The following is an 18,697-nucleotide window of genomic DNA, read 5'->3' on the forward strand; positions in this document are numbered from 1 at the left end:
AACAGATGCAATACAGGGAAGGTTAGCTGAGAGCTGAAGCTGAATGGACAGGAAAAGAGCGGCTTCATAGTGAACCAGACCAGCGATCAAACCTAGTTCGAACCAACCTGCCACAAGGCAAGTCTGACAGGCGTGGGAGAATAAAGGACTGCTACCAAGCTGGGACTGCCTACTTTGGTGGTTGCTCCAGTTTTGTGCCAGAGCGTGCTTGGAGCCACAGTGCGTTGTCAATGTAGTGATGGGTCGTGGAACGTGCTTTGCAGATGAGGACGGGGAATTGAAGGCGGAGGGGTAGAAGGGATGTGTTGAGCCTCCACAGAAAAAGAGCAGCCGGTTTAAGGTCCATTACCTGCAGAGCGATTGAGGAAAGCCACAGAGGACATCCCTTTGCTGTTAAGTGAGTAGTTTACTTTCTGGGATGCTCCTGGGACAATTAAACTGTTACGACCGCTTCTGCAGCGTTGGGGTCGGTTTGTTTTGCAGTGGCTCAGCTACGCTGGGTGGAAATCACATCACACATCCCTAAGGGGCTTCGAAGAGGTGTTGTCAGCGGGCTGCGCCCGGCTCGAAGGGGCTACCCCGGGGAGCCATGCCCCTGTGCCAGGCCGCGGGGGGGACGGCTTCCGTGGGAGCGGAGCCCCCTCACCCGGCGCTCGGAGCGGGCGGCTGCTGGGCGGCCGCCGCCGAATCCCGGCAGCGCCGGAGTCCCGTCCCCGGGAAAGCACCAGGCAAGCGACGCCGTTTCCAGGGCTCTTCCCCCGGCTGAGGCCGGCCCGTCCCGGCCGCGGACTCCCAACTTCTCCCCGCCCGGGCGCCGCGCCCGCCCTCACCGATTCCTAGAGGCGGCGGCGTCCCGGCCGTTCGCGCCGCCGCCGCCCCCTTCCCCCGCTCCCCCCCGGCCGCCCGGAGTTTCCTTCCTCCGCTCCCCCCCGTGCGGGCCCCCTCTTCCGGCCATTGCCCGCCTTCCCTCCGCCCCGGTCACATACGGCCCCCGGCCGGGGAGCGCCCGGCCCCGCCGGGTTTTGTTCCCAACTCCGCCTCAGCCTCAGCCTTTCTCTCGCCTCCCCCCGCGCCAGTCCCCTCCCCAGCCCCGTCCCAGCCCCTGCGTTAGCTGGCAGTCCCCTCCCTCGGCCGCGTTCGTTTCATACCAACTCTCATTCCTCGCATTCCTCACTTCCTCCTTTCAAACTCCAGGGGAAATAAAAACCCTCCCTTTTCCTCCCGAACTCCTGCCCGGCCGCGGCTGCCGCCGCCCCCTCCTCGCCGCCCCGCCGGCCGCTTCGCGCTCCTCAGGTGAGTTTGTGCGCTTTGTGCCTCCGCTCCCGCCGCCCCGGGCTGACCCGCCCCCCGCCCCGCTCCGCTCCCCGCCCGGCAGGAGCTCCCGGCCCAGCATTGTTCGCTCCGTCCCCGATGCTGCGGGACCTGAGGAAGGGGGAGCCCCGAGGGCCCACCCCGGAGCCGCCCCGAGGGCAGCCGCGGCTCCCCGGCAACTTTTCTTTCTCTCCGACTCGGCAGCGGCGACGCTGAGCGAGAAGCTGACCCGCCCGCTCCCGCCACGCTCCCTGCGGGGTCGGGGTGGGGATCGGGCGGGAGCGAGGGGCAGGCGCGCAGTAACAGCCCTTATCCGCTCTTTTGGCAGAACGTCCTGGAGCAGAAGGAGGATTTGAAGCCGGTCCCCGCCGCCCCTGCGGAACAACGGCCGCTCCTGCCTCGCTCAGGTCGGGACAGGCTATTTCGCGATGGCTTTCGCGCGGGGTGAAGGAAGGGGTGCGGGTGCCCGCAGCAGAGGGGGTGCGAGGGAGGGTTTGGAGCCCCTCTCGTGTGCGACAGAGGAGGCACAAGTGTACAAAAGAAGCGATGGGAACATCCTCAATGGAGGTTCCGGCGGCTTCTCCCGTCGGGAAGGGGCTGCCGGCGCCGGTACTTGGGGAACTCAGTCGCTTGTCGCATAGGCGGAAAACTGCTAGCACTTTTAACGGAAAAATATAGGTTTCTGTAGCGTTTGTAGAGATGTTCTTGAGGGAGGGTGGAGAGAAGGATCAGTACTTTCTGTAATAAACTTTAATGTAAATTACGAAAGATGATTTGGGGGGAAAACAACAAAACAAAAAAATCATAAGCAAACCCATCCGTGAGAAGGCGTGAGGGTTGTTACAGGGCATTTTCCAAAAGATGAGGCAATATTGTTTTCCCAGATCAGTTAGTCTGAAGTTAGAGTTGAGTTTTGGTGGCATGCCCCTGGAAAGGATTTAAAGTAAAAAAAAAAAAAAAAAAAAAAAAAGCAAACCCAAACAAAACACGTTGCCAAGTAATCTTTTATCTTATGCAGATAATTCCGTTTAAATGGTTCCTTGCATGGGATGCTGAAGATAGGGCTTTTTTTTGTAGAAGGGGGAAGGAGTGTAATCCAGCGTATTTTAAGAACTTCTGTAAAGTACTTTGTAGTGAATGGTCATATATAAGTAAAAAAAAAAAAAAAAAAACCCAAAAAAACCCAACAAAACAACCAAACCCAAAAAATCAAACCCAAAAAAACCCCATATAGACCAAACCCCAACCACAACCAATCTACCAATTTTTTTTTTTTTGCTTTTGTTTAACCTGAAGTTACACTCATGTTACTTTCTAACCTTGAGTTCTGCGAATCCTCTGCAAAGGGAAGGTGATTATTTTTTTTCTTGTTTCCTATTACTCAGAACACATCGGCTTCCCCTAGACTTGATCGCGCTGTCTGTGTGCGAAGTGAGTGGAGCATTCATTCATCTGTCTGTCCATCCGTCTGTAGATATAAGAGGTTTTATTGTTTCTTCACCTGCAGAAGGCAGTGGGCAGTGGGACAGGGCATAGAGTAACAGGGAGGAGCGAGAGGAACAGAACTAGAGGGAAAGCAGACTGGGTACATGACAAGTGCTAGGGCAGGGTTGAAGCTGCCGTGCCGTCACCTGTGCGGTTAAAGCCTTTTGGTCTTGATAGCTGTTTCTTATGCCAGAGAAGAGGCTGGATTGTGCTGTAATGAATACAGAGGGGCTTCTTTATTAGGGCTGTTGGATGCTGAGGAACTCTCTGGTTCTCTTTAGGGAGTTGGGTTCAGTCACATTACGGAATTTTCCTAAATCCCCGGTCTGGATGGTTCCCTCAAACTTGAGCATGCAACAAAGTCTGTCATCTCTAAACTGGAGTATCAGCTCATTCTTTGTTTCCTCTCAGAGGTGATCTCTGGCGCAATTAGTGTGTATGTGAATGGTTGTTAGGAATTTCTCCATTCTCTTGGTTCCTCCTACGTCTTTTGGATTTTTTTTTTTACTGATGGCATTAAAGTATTTTAGCTTATTACTGTGGTAAGCTTTTTAATGTTAATGTATTACAGAACATCTGTGGTACAATGGTATGAAAGTAGTACTGCCAAGTGCTGAAGAGAAGGGCTCCATGTCACTGGATCTTTCTTGTGGTTTAAAATAAAATCACAGTTGCTGTTGGTTTTCGTACTCAGATATTTGTTTCACAGAGCTTGAATACAGTAAGTAGAGTTTTGAGAAGGTTGCTGAAAAGTACAGTTTACAATAGATGCTGCTTGCATATTTCTTCGGAGTGATATTATACTCATTCACAACTTTCCTTGGGAAAAATGTGACTTTTTCTAATTGTATCTTTCAGCTCTTGGTTCTGTCACAACATAACTCAAGCAGCAGGTCCATGAAGACTTTAGGCTGGCGCTGCTGTAGACAGGACCTCAAGCTGTCCATTTCTGTACTTGTCACACCTCTTTTCTTTGTTGCTGGCGTGGGTATTGGCACTGCTGTTTACTGACCCGGCCCAGGGGGCTGATCCAAACGAAAAGTAACACCCTCTTCTAGCAAGTTAGTTTTCAGCCACATCTGTTCTCCAGTCCAGTTAATCATACGGTCACATAAATGCTGGTGTGTCTGCAGAAGGATGTGCAATTACTCTGAGGTGGGCAGCGGGGGAAGAAGGGATACTTTCTTAGCAACGTTGCCATCTTTTCCCACCTTAAGTAGTTCCTTGGACCATGTCTACAGTCGCTCCTGTGATAGTGAAATGATTTTCTGTCTTATCTATCCACAACTGTATCTTAAGAAAGCAAATATTCATTGTTTTAAAGATCTGTTATACTTTCCTATAGCTCAGATTTGTTCTTTTGTTCATTTGTTGTTTTATTTGGGTTTTTTGTGTAAATGCTATGCAGTGGATTTTCCAGGGATTTTCTTGTGCAACTTTTTGCCTGATGTCAGAAAAAATTTCTTACTCTACTGCAACAGTTTTTGCCTTGGTGTATATTTCTGTGAAATGATTGCTTATTCTCTCTCTGCATTTGCACCTTCTAAGTTCTTACAATCTCCTAATAAGATGAAACTTTTAATATTTTTCAACGTCTATTATTCTAAGCGTAATGATTGGTTTTTATACTCTTCACTTTCTTCAATTTGTCTGTGTTCCTTATGCAGAACGAGATCTAATATTCCACGTGTTGGAGGTGATTTGTGTCTCTGTTGCCTGAAGTGATACCTGAGCGTGAGCAGACAAAAGTTACATTTTCTAGAAGTATTTGCTTTGCAGACAACTCTCTTATTTGTTCAGCATACTCACTCTTGCATGTCTTTAGCTCCTGCTTCTGGCAGGGCTTTTTCCTTTATTTATCTCCCCCTCCCTCCCCCCCCCGCCTTTGTTGTTTGTGCAATTTCTTTGCATTACTTTTTCCACATAGTCTTATCTGTCCCTGCTGCTTCTCTTGTTTGTTTTTGAGCTGTCTGAATGCCTTTGAGTTGTTTCCATCCACTGGTGTTTGTCGACTTCATTCTGTATCACCTTCAGATTTCCTTATCATTCCCTTTATTCGGCCTTAGATCTCTAATTAAGATGTCAAAGAAATCCCGACAGACAAAGATCCCTGCAGCAACCCAGTAAATGCCCCCTGTACCTGTTGGTTCCGCTTAGTTTTGAAGCCGTTAGTTAATTTTCTAATAATATGACCGGTACTCACCAAAGCCAATTTGAAGTAATTTTTCAGCTATGATTTCCTTGGAGAGTCGCAAATGCTATTCTAAATCTAAACCTATTACGTCATGCACTATATTCTTTTCATTCCCTAACTTCATGGCAATTCTGCCCTCCTTTGAAGAGCAATCAAGTTTATCAAGATTTACAGTAGTGTATGCTCCTCTCTCTCTCTCTCCAACTTCTGCATTATGTCCACCACCATGCTAAATAAATGCCCAACATGTTCCTTTGTAGAGCCTTGTCAGGAATTTGCCTGCGTGGAGCTGGTTGCAAGATCTGAGACTAGATTATTAGAAACAGTTTGGAGGTGGTGTTTTGGGTTCTTCGCTTTTTGGGTGGTTTTTTTTTTTTTTTGGTGTTGTTCCTACCCCTTGGGTCCTCCTTTTTCTGGAGATGATGCAGTCACTCCCCTTTGTTTTTTAACACTATATGAATTAGACGTCTTCCTGCTAGGGAGGGGCAGGTTTTCCAGTTCCTGGTGCCACTGGCTGAGTCACTGGCTCTGTTTTTCTGTTCTGTTGTATGTTTATAATTACCTTGTTCTTACCTTTGTTAGAATATGATTGCCAAAGGGTAGGTGTTTTACTTTGCTGTACTTCTAGGATGTGAGTGCCAGTGGCTTTTAGAGCCTGGAAATAAGCCTTTGAAGCATCTGCTTTGCTATTGCCAAAGAGAAAATAAATTAGCATAGTCCTCAAAGTGCACCCCTTCAACCAGTATGGTAGCCATTTAATGACAGATGTCCAGACAAAGTCTAACGTCTTGTTACCAGGACTGCTTTAACTGAAGGAGGAAAAGTCAAGAGAGCACTGAGCAGGTGGATACTGAAATGGAAAGGAGGATTTGCTGATGTGTCTTATGTTCATCTTACCTGATCGTACTTCTCCATAGCAGGTCCTTGAAATAAAGCTTACTGATACCAGACTAGCAGGATTTTGAGAGGCTCTCTTGGTTTGAAAATCTTGTCAGTTTAGGGGGAAAAAAAAAAAGGGGAGGTGTAAGAGAGAGGTTTGCATAAGAAGATTTTCTTTAAGTACTTTCATTGATCTTTTATTTATCTGTCTATAAATAAATAAAATACTATTTATTTCCCTACCCCTGTTTGTTTGTGAAGGATCAATGCAAACGGAAGAAAATAACTGTGCGGGGAAAACAATGTAAATCACTGTTTCTATCCGCCCGGTAAGCTAACTGAAAAATAGCGAAGCAGCATCTCTTTCCACTGTTTTTTTGGTCACAGGTTTTATTCGTAAGAACAGGTTTTAAAAATGAGACAAGTCTGTGGCTGTCTGTGTCCCTTTAAGAGTCTAGTTTTGCTTGGCTAGTTGCCCTTGTTCTCCTGTAGATTAATCCAGCAGAAGGTATATAACCTGTTGACCTTCCTGGTGAGAAGGGTCTGGAAGGGCAAAGAGATAAATCGGAAGGTTCGTGCTTTCCTGTAATATCTGGGGGCAAGTTTAACCTGTGTTTTTCAGCTTTTGGCATTTCTTTTTTTTTTTTTTCCCCTCTTTTTTTGCTTAGTGTTTCCCATTTGGTTGTGGTTGTACTTACAGGTTCTCATGATTTTTCACTTGCTTTCTGTGAAGTCCCTATATGTTTAGCAGTTTAGAAATGACAGTGTGTTTATGCCACAATTGAGAGGGAAGAGTTCTGACCTCAAAATTACACTAATCTGAGTTGAAGACGGCCCTACTGTCTCTTGTATCAAAGTGGTAGGAGAACTGGAATCTGGCTAAAATGGCTGGTGTCTGTTTGTCTGCTAGGTAATTTCAAACTCCTTTACGGAAAACCAAATCAGGTGGACTTTCCTCAGTGCCAGCCCTCAAGAAGCGATCATCTTAGCTGTAAGCATTGAATGTTCACCTACTGCATGTTCCAGGTGGGGCATGTACTCCAAAACTGAGCTGGAATGGCTTCTGAATACTCCAAGACGGTGTGGCTTTTTTTGGTAGCCATGAGTAGGGTTCATTCGTATGACATAGATGTTTCGTGGTTGTTCTTCACTTTACTCAGGCGTTGGTTTATCAAAAGTATCAAACACCTTTAAGCTGCCATCTAACTACTACTAAAATCAAGGCACATGCTTAATTGGATGACTGAATTGAGGTCCCATTTTATATACCTGTTCTGCCTGTTTGTGGTTTGCTTTTGTCTTGAGGCTTTAGTAAAGGGCTTAGCCCTGGCTGGGCAGGTCATGCCTGCAACACAGGTCACCAGCAAGCACTGCAAATGCAGAAATCTGGCTGTGTCTGTGGGTTGTGTGGTCAGTGCTTCTGTCTATTCTGTTGTAAGCCTCTTAGCCCAGGTTCAGCTATTTCTTTTCTTGCAGACTGGGTATAGTTTTGGAGCTAAACATTTTCACTGCTTTGGGTGAGATTCGCAAATATCTGTCTCCTGCCTGAGTTCATGTGAAATTCTGCCATTAATATCACGGAAGCTAAGTATGTCACAGTTCTGAGTGTTTTTTTGGGACACCTACCCTTGAGTCCTAGACAAGAGGTTGAGAGATGTCATGAACAGGAAGCAGGATTAGGAAATAAGAATTTGATTTGGATATCATAAAATGGACATAATGAGTCTCTCAATTTCGTGTTACTTGTCAGGAGAGACTGAAAAGACGCCTGACTTCCAGGGTTAGACATGAGCCCCTCTGAAGTCACGCTACTTGCAATCACAAATTACTTTTGAAGTTCACCTCTTCTTGTCTTGAAATTCTTGTCTGGATTTTGCCCCCAGTCTGATTTTGTCATTGGGTGGTTTGCTTAGGTTTTTGTGGTATAATTTTTTCTATAGGCAAGATGGGGGGCTTTTGAGTCTAATGGTGAAATTTTCAGGACAGCTGACTTTCAGAGGGTTTAGGAGACAGACTTTTTTAGGTTGCTATTAAAGGTTCCATACCCTTTAATAATTAAGGGAATAATACTCTTTGGAAAGATGCTAAGCATCATCTATTTCTGTCTCTAGCTTGGTTTGCTATGACTCAAGTAATTTTTATCAGTCAGTGTCTACACTTGTGTATACTTGAAGGGACAATTGTGATTTAAACATGTTTAGCTAACACTACTGGTGATTCTGCGATAGCCCCGTGGTTCACTGCTTTCTAACCAGCTCTGTGCCTGTTGGGAATGACTCCTGGCGACTGCTGCTGCTAGCACAAGAGTGGCTAACCATTTTCACCCTGCCACAACCTTCATCTGTTTGGGAAGCTGTGAAACACACGCCACGTGTCTTGGAAAGTCAGGAGAATGGGAGCTCTGGGAGCAGTTCCCGCATGGGAAATAACAGTGACTCCCCAGGAATTGCACTGTTCCTTTGAGGGCTGTGGCCAGCCTAGTGTGTGGCTCAGTCCCAGGGCAACCTGGCAGTGTCAATCTCTGCTGCCCTTGCTGGCTCATTTTTCTCTCCCAGCTGAGATGTAAATCACGCAGTAGTCACTTTGTCAGTGCAAGGCTGGTGGCCTTGTGAAGTAGCCTGTGTGTGGGAGCTGTGCACGAGTTGCCTGTGGCTCAGGCTCAATTCCCAAGTTGGCCACCCCTAGACTAGCGGGAGCAGAACCAGCCTTTTAAGTTTTGTTGTTGTTGGGTTGGGTATTTTTTTCCCTCCCCTCTTTAGGGCAAGCAAGGCTCTGTGTTCTGTTTCCTTTATCACAAATGTAATTAATTGGGTGGTGTGCAAGGCCACACACAGCCTTATCTCATCACATCCTGTTTGACCGAATTATCCAGGGCTGCAGGGATAGAAGTTCTCATCTCTCCTTGTTTTGATTTATATCACTGTGCTGGACACTACATCCTCTCTCTGTTTCAGTCAGAGCTCAGCTACTGCAATAATTTACGTGTTGTTTTGCTTTGCTCAGGAAGTCAGGTGCCTTTTGAACAGCAGTTGCCGCAGGCAGTTTCAGCGTAGCAAGCAAACGAAGCTTAATTTTGTGCTAGGCAGTGTGGTAAGCATTCAGCTGGAGCCCAAGTTTATGTTGGATATGATCTGAGGCTAGTAGTGCTTGTTCCTTTGTAAACCGGTATTATTCAGTGGTGAGACAGAGAGAAAAATCTCGCAATGCAGCCTATATTACCTTGCCCAATACCCAGAGGGAAATCTCAGTTCTCTTTTCTTCCTTGCCTGGTGCGGTTGACAATATGTTAAGAGCTTTGGCTTCACCTTTAGCAAGTAACACGTACCTTAACTGGTTTTATCCACAGGATTAGGCAGCATTACTTCGGTGTCCTGGGTGCGTAGGGATATTCACAGGGAATAGCCAGCATTGCTCAGGGATTGCAGGAGGCCCAGGGCAAAAGGTGAGATTGTAGCCAGGTCACCACTTAGGGCCTAAGTTGTTATGTTAGTGCTTGAATGGAGCCCCCCCAAAAGGCTCTGTGAACTGCACCCACCCATCTCCACTGTCGCTGGGTCTTGCTCCAGGCTGATTGAATGACAGGAGTGCAGCTCCTGAGGAACTCACGCTGGCTGGTGCTACACAAGTGCTGTTATCTTCCTAGATACAGTTCAGTCAGTGCTAGTTAGTCTTGCATCTTTATTTGGCTCTGCACAGACCCTGTAAACGTGTTCGTGATTTCTGTCCTCTTTTGTCTGCAAGCTTTGACAGACCTTAGTTATTGTTGAATAGCTGCTTTCCCACCTTTTCCTGTAGGTTTTTTTCCTGCAGCCTTTGAGTTGCACTCCTCTTGGAGCTACTCATCTACTGATTGCACTCGTTCTTTCAGAGGAACTGAGCTATTATTGTAGTGTCCCGTAGAATTTCCCAGCCTCCTCCCTCTGGTAAGTTTGAATGCTATCTTCCATTGTACCTTGTGCAATAGATTTTGTAGTATTCCAAACTGTTGCTTTCCTAAAGCTGAATCTCCTTGTACGACTGCATTGTGTAAGCTCGTTTGTTAGTGTGTTCTGGATGGAAGTAACTGACTGGTGGTTGCTGTCTCCAGGTTTTATTATTGTTATAAACTACTCTAAAGTAGCAGTTTGAGCAGCAGGACATCTGCTCTTCTGGCTGAACTGATTCTTTTTTTTTTGCAATTCTCTGACTGCTGATCAGATATGAAAATGTTGTGGTCTGGATCCTCTATAGTAGTAGTATTTGGCTCATGTTATCAAGGTAGTGAATACCGGGATTGTTTGTTTTCATTTGCATTACAATGACATCCAGGAATACCTGTAAGGGGAAGCAGACCCTGCCCCCACAGCTTGCAGTTCCATTAAATGAGAGTAAGGATGAAGGGACGTCCTTGGTAAAATTAGGTGACTTGCTCAGAAGCAGCGGTGGAACTGCACTGTCAGGCTCCACACGGCTCGGCTGGCAAGTCTTCTTGCCTGGGAGGGCTGAGTGAATGGGAACATCTCTGGTCGTGTGTCGTGCTTGAGACCGATTCCAGCAGGGAAAGGGGGTGGCCGGCCATAGAGTGGGGGGAGTCTTTTGGACAGACAGAGCAGCTCTAAGACGTCTGAACAACTGGAGACAGCTGGCTGCAATTTTTCAGATCGTCAGGAAAGTATGATTTTGTGTTGAGCAGCTGCCACAAACACTTAAGAGGGAGCTGTTACCAACAGTAATGACTGAGGGATTGATATTAGAAAGCAGATGTGTCAGACTACGGAGTCTGTTAAAGATGTGCTCCCTGTCAATGAAACCTCACTGACGGGCTCTTGGCAGCTGTCTAGCCCTGCAGGATCTCTGAATCTCAATGAGATACCATGTGTGAAAGGAAGGAGAGTTAGTGTTGAAATTACCAGCGTCGGAACAATTAAAAAAAGGTGCTGGAGCTGAGAGATTTTTGTGCTTTTTCCACGGTTTTGCTTTCCTCTGACCCAAAAGCCTGTTTTTGTGAGTGACTCATTAGGAGATGGGCCATGGCAGAAAGAATAGGGACCAAGCGTGAATAAGAAACAGTGTTTGGACAGAGGGAAGCATAAGAAGGAAGTAGAGATAGTGAGGAGGTGGAGGGGCTGTGAGGGCCTCGTGTCTTTGAACCTGGGAGAAAATCCATCCAGCACAAAGAAAGGTAGTTAATCGAATCTCAATAAAACAAGTGTGGGATCAGAATAAGAACAACCGTAAGGTACAATACGAGAAATATGAGAGCCAAGAAGAGGAGTGTAAGTTCAAATGGAGGGAATCTGAAGAGAACAAACACCAAGCCTGGGACCTCTGGCAAAACTTCCTGTTATGAGAATGGGACAACATCCTCTGACTCCTCTGATCCCAAGAACTGTGGCCGGGGAGGGGATTCAGATGGGGAAGGAATTGTCTGAGCATGCCTGGGAATTGGGATGTCTGTTTAGTGATTTCAGAATCAAATTCTCTCCACATCAGAAGGAAGCTTTGTGATTACAAGCTCTTCCACAGGCAGAACTTAAAAAAAAAAAAAAATTTGCAAGCACTAAAATATTTAGTGATATTAGAACACTCAGTAATACATTGACTGCACCAGTAATACATTAAATACACCATTAAAGTTACCCAGCTCTATGTGTATAGCTACTATTGATTGAATGGGGAAACAGAAGCAAACTGAAAGCTTGATGCTAACAGAAACATCTGTATTTTGTTAAAGTAGTTTCTAATGAATATTATTCAAACCTGTCTTATAAATAACTCATTCAACATTAGCATGTTTCTGGAAAATGCTCTGGTGATTCCGCTGACAGTTTTTCAACTTGCCATACTAATAAAGCCATTGATGATATAGTTTAGCCCCCAGCTTCTCTACAACTTGCTTTGCTTAGTTTAATAAATGGCCACCAGTGACTATTAATAAATGGTCACTTCGGCCACCAGTGAGTTCAGATCAACAGTGCTGGAAACAGAAGGCCTGAAGTGTTCAGCCAAAGAAGAGACCCACAGACCAGACAGCACCTGACCAGGTCTCCCTGTATTACTGTTGATTGTCTCTGAGCACAGAGTATCACCTGGGATTGCATGTGGAGCTTACTATTTAAGCAACATTATTTAAGAAAACTTTGCAGGCCCTTTAAGCCCTTGGCACCTTACTGAATTAGAGATACAGAGTTATAACGGTTTTCATGGCCATTTCAGTCTATGGAATTTCTTCATAAGTTATCAAAAAGAAGGCCAATTTGTGTTAGTGTCTGGGTGATTACTGAGGTTTCAGCTGGAGATGGCCAAACATCCTTGAGTTTAAAGTCTGTACACTTCCACTTTTCTCACCATCCACCGGGAATAGCTTTAGTGCCAAGAAGGGAAAGCAGAATCGGGTCCCATGGTGTAGAAAAGTTGGGACTAGCCACGATAGCACATTTCGGTGCCTGCCGACCTAGTTGTAACTTGGGATAGGACTAACATTGCTGGTCAAGGCACAAAAATAAAAAAAAAAGTATCTACTCAGTTCAAGATTTATGTAATTTCTTCCCTCACTGCTCTTATGTCCCGCGTCCCCCTTGATTTGTCCCAATGTGAGATAAGGCTTGCATATTCTGTCTCTTGCGTTGTGGACAGCATGTTTTATCCTCCACTTACTCTGGAGCTTAGATCAGAAAGGACCCAGTTTCCTTTGTCACCAAAGGCACTTGGTGCAGATGTGAAGCCTTGTAAAACATGAAACAATCAGGCAACAGCTCCTAGGATTTAGATGCAAGGCAGGAAGAGGGGGGAAGTTATACTTCAGATATATTTGCTTAGTTTCCAACATAAAGAGTATGCCATACTGAAATCATCTGCTAGGTATTCATCTGTGTCTGCATGCACTTTAAGGAGATGTAAATAACTAGATTCAAAGTAGGTGCTTTTTCTGGCTATGATGGCCATATGTTCCGCTGCTTGATAGCAGAGGTTGTAGCTTCCAGTGACCATGGCTTTTGGGAATCATACAGTTGAGCAGTTAGAGTATGATTTCACTCGGTGTGGAGCTTGCTGGCTGTTGTGAGACTTGCATTTCCAAATGCAGGTGGTATTATGAATACACTTGCTGTCACACCGTAGTCTTTCTGAATTCCTCCATTTCTCAGTCTGTCAGCCTAAGTTAAAATTAGCCTGTGCCTTGTGTCTGTGGAAATTTTAATGTGCATTAAATACAGAGGGCCTTGACAATCTTCAGGGTCTAGGGATGCTTGGGGAAATATCAAAAGAAGAACAGCTGGAACAGATAGCTCCTGCTTCTCTGTCAGAGTCCTCCTGTGGAAAGCTACTCCTCTGTGATTATTCCCCAGCAGGACAATCTCTTGAATACACATGTAACTTTTTTTTATTGAGCATCTGACAGTGAAAGGGGATTTACTGGTGGTAGGTGCTTGGTGAGGGAAGCAAGTGTTACCACTTCAGGATCTCTTAAAGTCACATTGCCTGCTTTGGTGCCATTCACAGTGTGCTTGGGATGTCTGTCCCAGTGGTAAAGGCCAAGCGTGAGTTCCCCTTTCTGCCCTCCTCACATCCCATTTTATTCTTTCTTCCCGTGCTCTGCAAGTGTACAGCATGGGTCGGACGATTGAAATAATCTAATGTAGGGGCTGAAGTGGTCAGGTGGACAGTGGTAGGCCAATCTAGTGATTCATGTGTTACAAACATTCTCATGGAAATAAATGGTATTTTCTAAATGTTTCCTAAATGTCTATGTGAACAACTTGTTAAAATGCTGCACCATGATGTAAGAAGTATACTGTGTCTGGAAATTACTCAAATTCCCAGTGTTGTCTTATTTGTTTCCTGAGCTTTCGGTGAGTTTTGGAGACGTAAAATAGGTAACTACGGCTGTCTAAAGTCATTAAGGAGCAGCAGAACCTTCTGAGAGCCAGGGTTGTCAACTCTTACAACTTCAGCTTCTGAAATTATAAAATTCTTAAGAATTTCAGCTTTTATTAAAAAAAAATAAATAAATCTAGTCTTTATGGTCTTGGAGAAGATTTTGTAAACGTGAAATCCAAAGAGGTAAGAAAACAGACACTTAAAAAGGAGTGTATGATGTAATGTTTTTTTTTTTTAAGTTGATATCAGAAAAGTTTCTAGAGCCATGCGCCCTAAATTTTTGAACTTCTGAAGTTGACTGAATGGACCTGCTTTGCCTATTTGGCAACTAGGGCACAGCACAAATTTTGTTGTAGCTAGTTTTTGACGTAGACCATGCTCGAATTTCTCCTCTGTTCTCCTTTATATTATCACTGTGATATTTCTGAGCTGGTCTTGGCTTGGTGTCTTGCACACCAGGTAAGCAGCCCAGCTTTGGGACAACAGTTTGACTTGGTATCTGAGACTTCTCTCTTTACTCTCTTATTCAATGCAAGTTTGATGATTCTGTTGCTCTTGCCAAAAAAACCTTATTCTGATTTTCTTGCTACACAATTCTTTGTGGTGATAAGCAGGGCAGTTCTGAACTCTCTTTTAACTGCATTCTTTGTGGCTCGGCTAACAAAACTATTAAAAAGGTAAACAAACAGTTTTGGGATTAAGGCAGAGAAATTACCTGTGTTTTTAGAAGCCATTTGTTCTCAGTATGGTTGACTGGAAGTGTCTGTACGGTCTGAAGCTGCTTTCTGAATGAGTGTTTCAGCAGCTCCACTCAATGACATCAGCCTCCACTGTAGGTGTTCATAAGTAGACTATAATTTATTGTAGTTTTCAAGAGCTAGCAGCTGTCTGCTTAGGCTCAATGAGAAACCGGTTTCTGCTTCTGCCCAGTGGCAAATCTAATAGCCTGAGACTGGTAAAGGATGAGGGAGCAGAGAGGCACAGAGAACTGAACACATTTGCCCAAGGTCGCTCTGAAGATGAGCAGCAGAAACAGGCTTAAGCGCCTAGGATTCTTGACCTGCAACCTAGTGCCTTTATCCTTTTACTCACGGTGCCTTCTGCTTCTGCCAGCATATAGTGCTGCAATTCGGGAGACATTGCATTAAACTGTCTGGCTCCAGGAATTGCTTTTTAGAAGTGCAGCTGATCCTTGAGAAGAAGAAATGTCAGTGTTAAAAATGACACCAACTACTAACTCTGATCCAGTGAAACAGTATCTAAGAAAATTTCAAGCCCAGTACTCGGTGATGACTAGATAATTCATCACTGCTTTATTTTGTATAGTCTTTCACACGAACTGAATCCCTGTATGCGTGCTTCAGAAACTTAAAAAACAGTTACACAGATAATGACAGCAGAGGGAGAAGGAAATTAGGAGACAAAAGCACAGGCAAGAAGACAGCTCTGAGGAGAATTGGGAAGTGATAGAGAGTTAATGAACCAAAGAGATACGGGAGCAGGCTGTTTTATCAGAAGGATTTGCAGAAAAGATTTGAATCCGAACATTAATAGAAATCAGGCACGTGGTTGAGTTACTGTTTAAGGTAATCTTGAAGTTAAAACCCTTGTCACTGAGGGTTTTTTTAACTTTTTCTTTAGAATCTCCAAATTTTCCTAGAGAAGAGGATTTCTAACTGACAGATGGGATGTGTTTGTCATCACAGGTTCCGAGTCTGCTTCTCCGTGTGGCACCTTGGAGTTTCTAGCTGGCACCATTACCTCCAACGAGTGGAGTTCTCCCACCTCCCCTGAGGGGAGCAACGACTCAGGGGGCAGTGAGGCCTTGGACAAACCCATTGACAATGACGCTGAGGGTGTGTGGAGTCCGGACATTGAGCAGAGCTTCCAGGAAGCGCTAGCCATCTACCCACCATGTGGACGGCGGAAGATTATCTTGTCAGACGAAGGCAAGATGTATGGTAAGGAGAAAGGAAGGGCACATCACAACAGTCCAGGCAACCTGCACCGTGCAGGCCACTTGCCTTGTACCAAATGATGTTCTGAACGAACTCTTTTCTCTCAGATGATCCCAAGTTGATGCAGTTGGTCGCTTCAAGTTGTATTTAGGAAAATCAGTGAAGATTTTAACATTCACAGATCAAAAAGAATTATAGATGTCTTTTTCAGGGGAGCATCAACAGCAGACATCCCAGAGTTGGGCATGCTACTGAACTAATCTTTGGATAGATATCATATAATGACTTCATGGTGTGACTAAGTCTGTCTTTTATGGAGTCTCTCGCTGCCATCTCCAACGTTCTTGTTATTCTAACAGGTAAAGGTCTGTGTCTGGCCCTAAAGGGCAGAAGGTCAGCCCCTGAATCCTTGAATGGCTCTGCTGGCGATGTGCAAACACCTAGTTTGTACACTTCAAATCTTAGGGGAAGAAAGCAGATCTCTGGCTGCTCCCTTTCGTTGTAGTTTGCCTTCTTATCGGATGTCTTTCACCTGTGGGTTCTTCTCAGCTAGCTAGCTACCCATCCCTGAATGCAGAGAAGCGCTGGCTTGCAGCTGCTGCGGAACTCTACTTTTTAGGTGGTAGACATTATTTTGAAATGGATTTTTGACCTCTTCCACAGTTACAGTTTCTCTCTTGATTTTTGTCTGGTCTGGTCTGGATTTTCTAGCTCAGTGTTGGAAGAAGCCACCTGGTACTTCTGTGACTAAAAAGCAAAGCAAAGGCTGAGAGTGCACAATATTTGGTTAAAAGTCCCAAGGCGTTAAAACTGTTTCTCAGACTAGCACTAGCAAGGATCTTACGGATGGCAGCCCTCTTTCTATCCAATCACTGTTTGCTTTTTTTAGGTTTACCTAAGATCTGTGTGTCTGCAGGCTCCATCATGGGAGCACCATGCCCTGAAGGATATGGGGCACTTCACAAGTCATCCTGCAGGTTTCTGTCCACCCATCGGGCCATTGTTCACTGAGCTGAGGAATAGATTGCTCTCACTATGGGGGCATGGGTGGGGTCTTGTTTACGCAGCCTTATCTCCAATGGATGGTTTTACTGGGTACATACATCATTGTATCTCTACAGAGCAATGTATGTTGAGTGAGGCTGATCACCGTGAGGCTCAGCAAGTGTCAGTATTCTGATGTAGACGTCAATTTCTGTTCTGTGATGGCACAGACATTTTTGTGGTTGTGCTATGGAACCGACTAGAGAACTAATCCAGTTTAAAACCAACACAGCCAGAAAGGGGAAAAAAGTGAACTTTAATTTGGATATGCCCCCTGATTTGTTTTCACTGCACAGCTACTTGTGCTGATACTTAGAGAAGGGATGAGGAGAGTGGGAATGAGCAGCCATGGTTGAGGTGAGGGTAGGACTGCTTCTTTCAGAAGCAATGCTTGCTTAAAATGTTATTCAAACCAAAATATTATTTGAAAATTCACCCATAGGCATAGATTAGTGACATGCTCCTTCCCACTGTTAAGTCTGCACTAGTTTTCAAGATAGGTGTCTTTTAAAATTACTGGTGAAAAAATACAGTTGTGTTTTAAGACTGCCTTAATTTGCTAATCATTCTGCATAGTCCCTGAAATACTTCATCTTTGGAATGAATGTGTCATAGCAGAGAGCAAAATGGGCCAGAAAAGAAATAAGAGTGAGAGCAAAAGTAAAAATGAAGTAGAATAGACTACAGGAACCAACAAGACTTAGTTGGGGCCTTACCTAGCATGGACTGGTATTTAATGGAGTCTCTAGTTAACTACGCTGGGGATCTGCAGAAGGTAAAATAACCCACTTGCAGGGTGAAAAGTTTAGGCTAGGCTCTGGGAGAAGAAATGAATCCTGCACGCCCTCCCCCACTACTCCAAATGGGACAGTGTCCCTGCTTGCCTTCAGTGCACCTGTTCCCAACATGGATGGTTGGTTTGATGTGCTTCTGAGAGAACTTGAGGCATTGATTTATGACCTCCTTTGCTTACTAGACTCCAGGATCCATGCCAAGAAAGCGGGGCCCAGCCTGGGATCTATAGAAAGATATGACCGGGCAGGGAGAATAAATATAGTCCCTGATTTCATCTTCACCCCTTACGAGCCAGCTCACGGAACAGGACAAGCTGTATGTGGAGCTGGCCCTGCCTCCAAGGGGTGGTTGTTTAGCTGTCCTGTGGCTGACTTGCACTGAACTCAATGAACCAAGGAGCGAGGTGTTACAGAGAACTGCGTGTGCCCCTTTCCCTTCACAAAAGGAGAACCGTTTCGCTGTTTCCCACTGAGGAGTAGCTTGTGTGGTACTATGCTTCCGGGTATGATGTTCCAGGTCCCAGGATTTGTGGAATTCTATATGCAATTTATATACTTACCTGTTGTGAGGCAACCTGTTATCAGTTTAAAGTTAGTAGTTTGTAGTGGTAAACATGTTCAACAAGCTGAAGTATGCAAAGCCAATAGGAAGAACTTGCACTGTTTTGTTTGACTACATTTAAAATTGTACAGAAAGTTGTGCTTCGGCCTGTACACAGCCTTCATGCTCATGTTCCCCAGCCTCTTCCAAGTCGGCTTGCTTTTTACAGCCTTTTAGAACACACTCTGCTGATTGCTAAGTGAACATGATTCCTACTTCACCTGGAAGTCAGCCAAGCCTCTTCTCTGTACCTTGATGATCTGCGTCTTGATGCCTTTGCTGCCTTCTTTTTTTTTTTTTTCTTTATCTTTTCCCCTCCTAGACATGTTCCATTACTGGAGGCAGCATCCTGACTGAATAAGCTCATACCACAGTACGGCTCCAGGTATAAGCGCTCACTGTCCTCTCCAGCAGTCTCTGCTTACCACCTGCTTAAGGCACAAAAAGCTGTCTGATATGGGATGCTCTCTTTTTCTCCTAATCATTGTGTTGACATTAGAAGCAGTGAGTCTAGAGCACCATTAACCTATTATCTGGTGCCTTCTGATACCACCAAGTTCCCGCAGGATCATTT

General features: G+C 45.1%; 1 protein-coding gene across 1 annotated transcript in view; it reads left to right on the plus strand.

Moving 5' to 3' along the window:
- The first annotated feature begins 1,228 nt into the window (after positions 1-1,228).
- The window catches only part of TEAD4 (TEA domain transcription factor 4), a 59,870-nt gene continuing 42,401 nt past the window's right edge, over positions 1,229-18,697 (plus strand). The window contains exons 1-2 of the mRNA XM_063321933.1: positions 1,229-1,293; positions 1,640-1,718. The gene's annotated coding sequence lies outside the window, so the exon portion shown is untranslated. The remainder of the gene's footprint in view (positions 1,294-1,639; positions 1,719-18,697) is intronic.

This window comes from Chroicocephalus ridibundus, unplaced genomic scaffold (genome assembly GCF_963924245.1).
Source record: "Chroicocephalus ridibundus unplaced genomic scaffold, bChrRid1.1 SCAFFOLD_37, whole genome shotgun sequence".
NCBI classification, from domain to species: domain Eukaryota; kingdom Metazoa; phylum Chordata; class Aves; order Charadriiformes; family Laridae; genus Chroicocephalus; species Chroicocephalus ridibundus.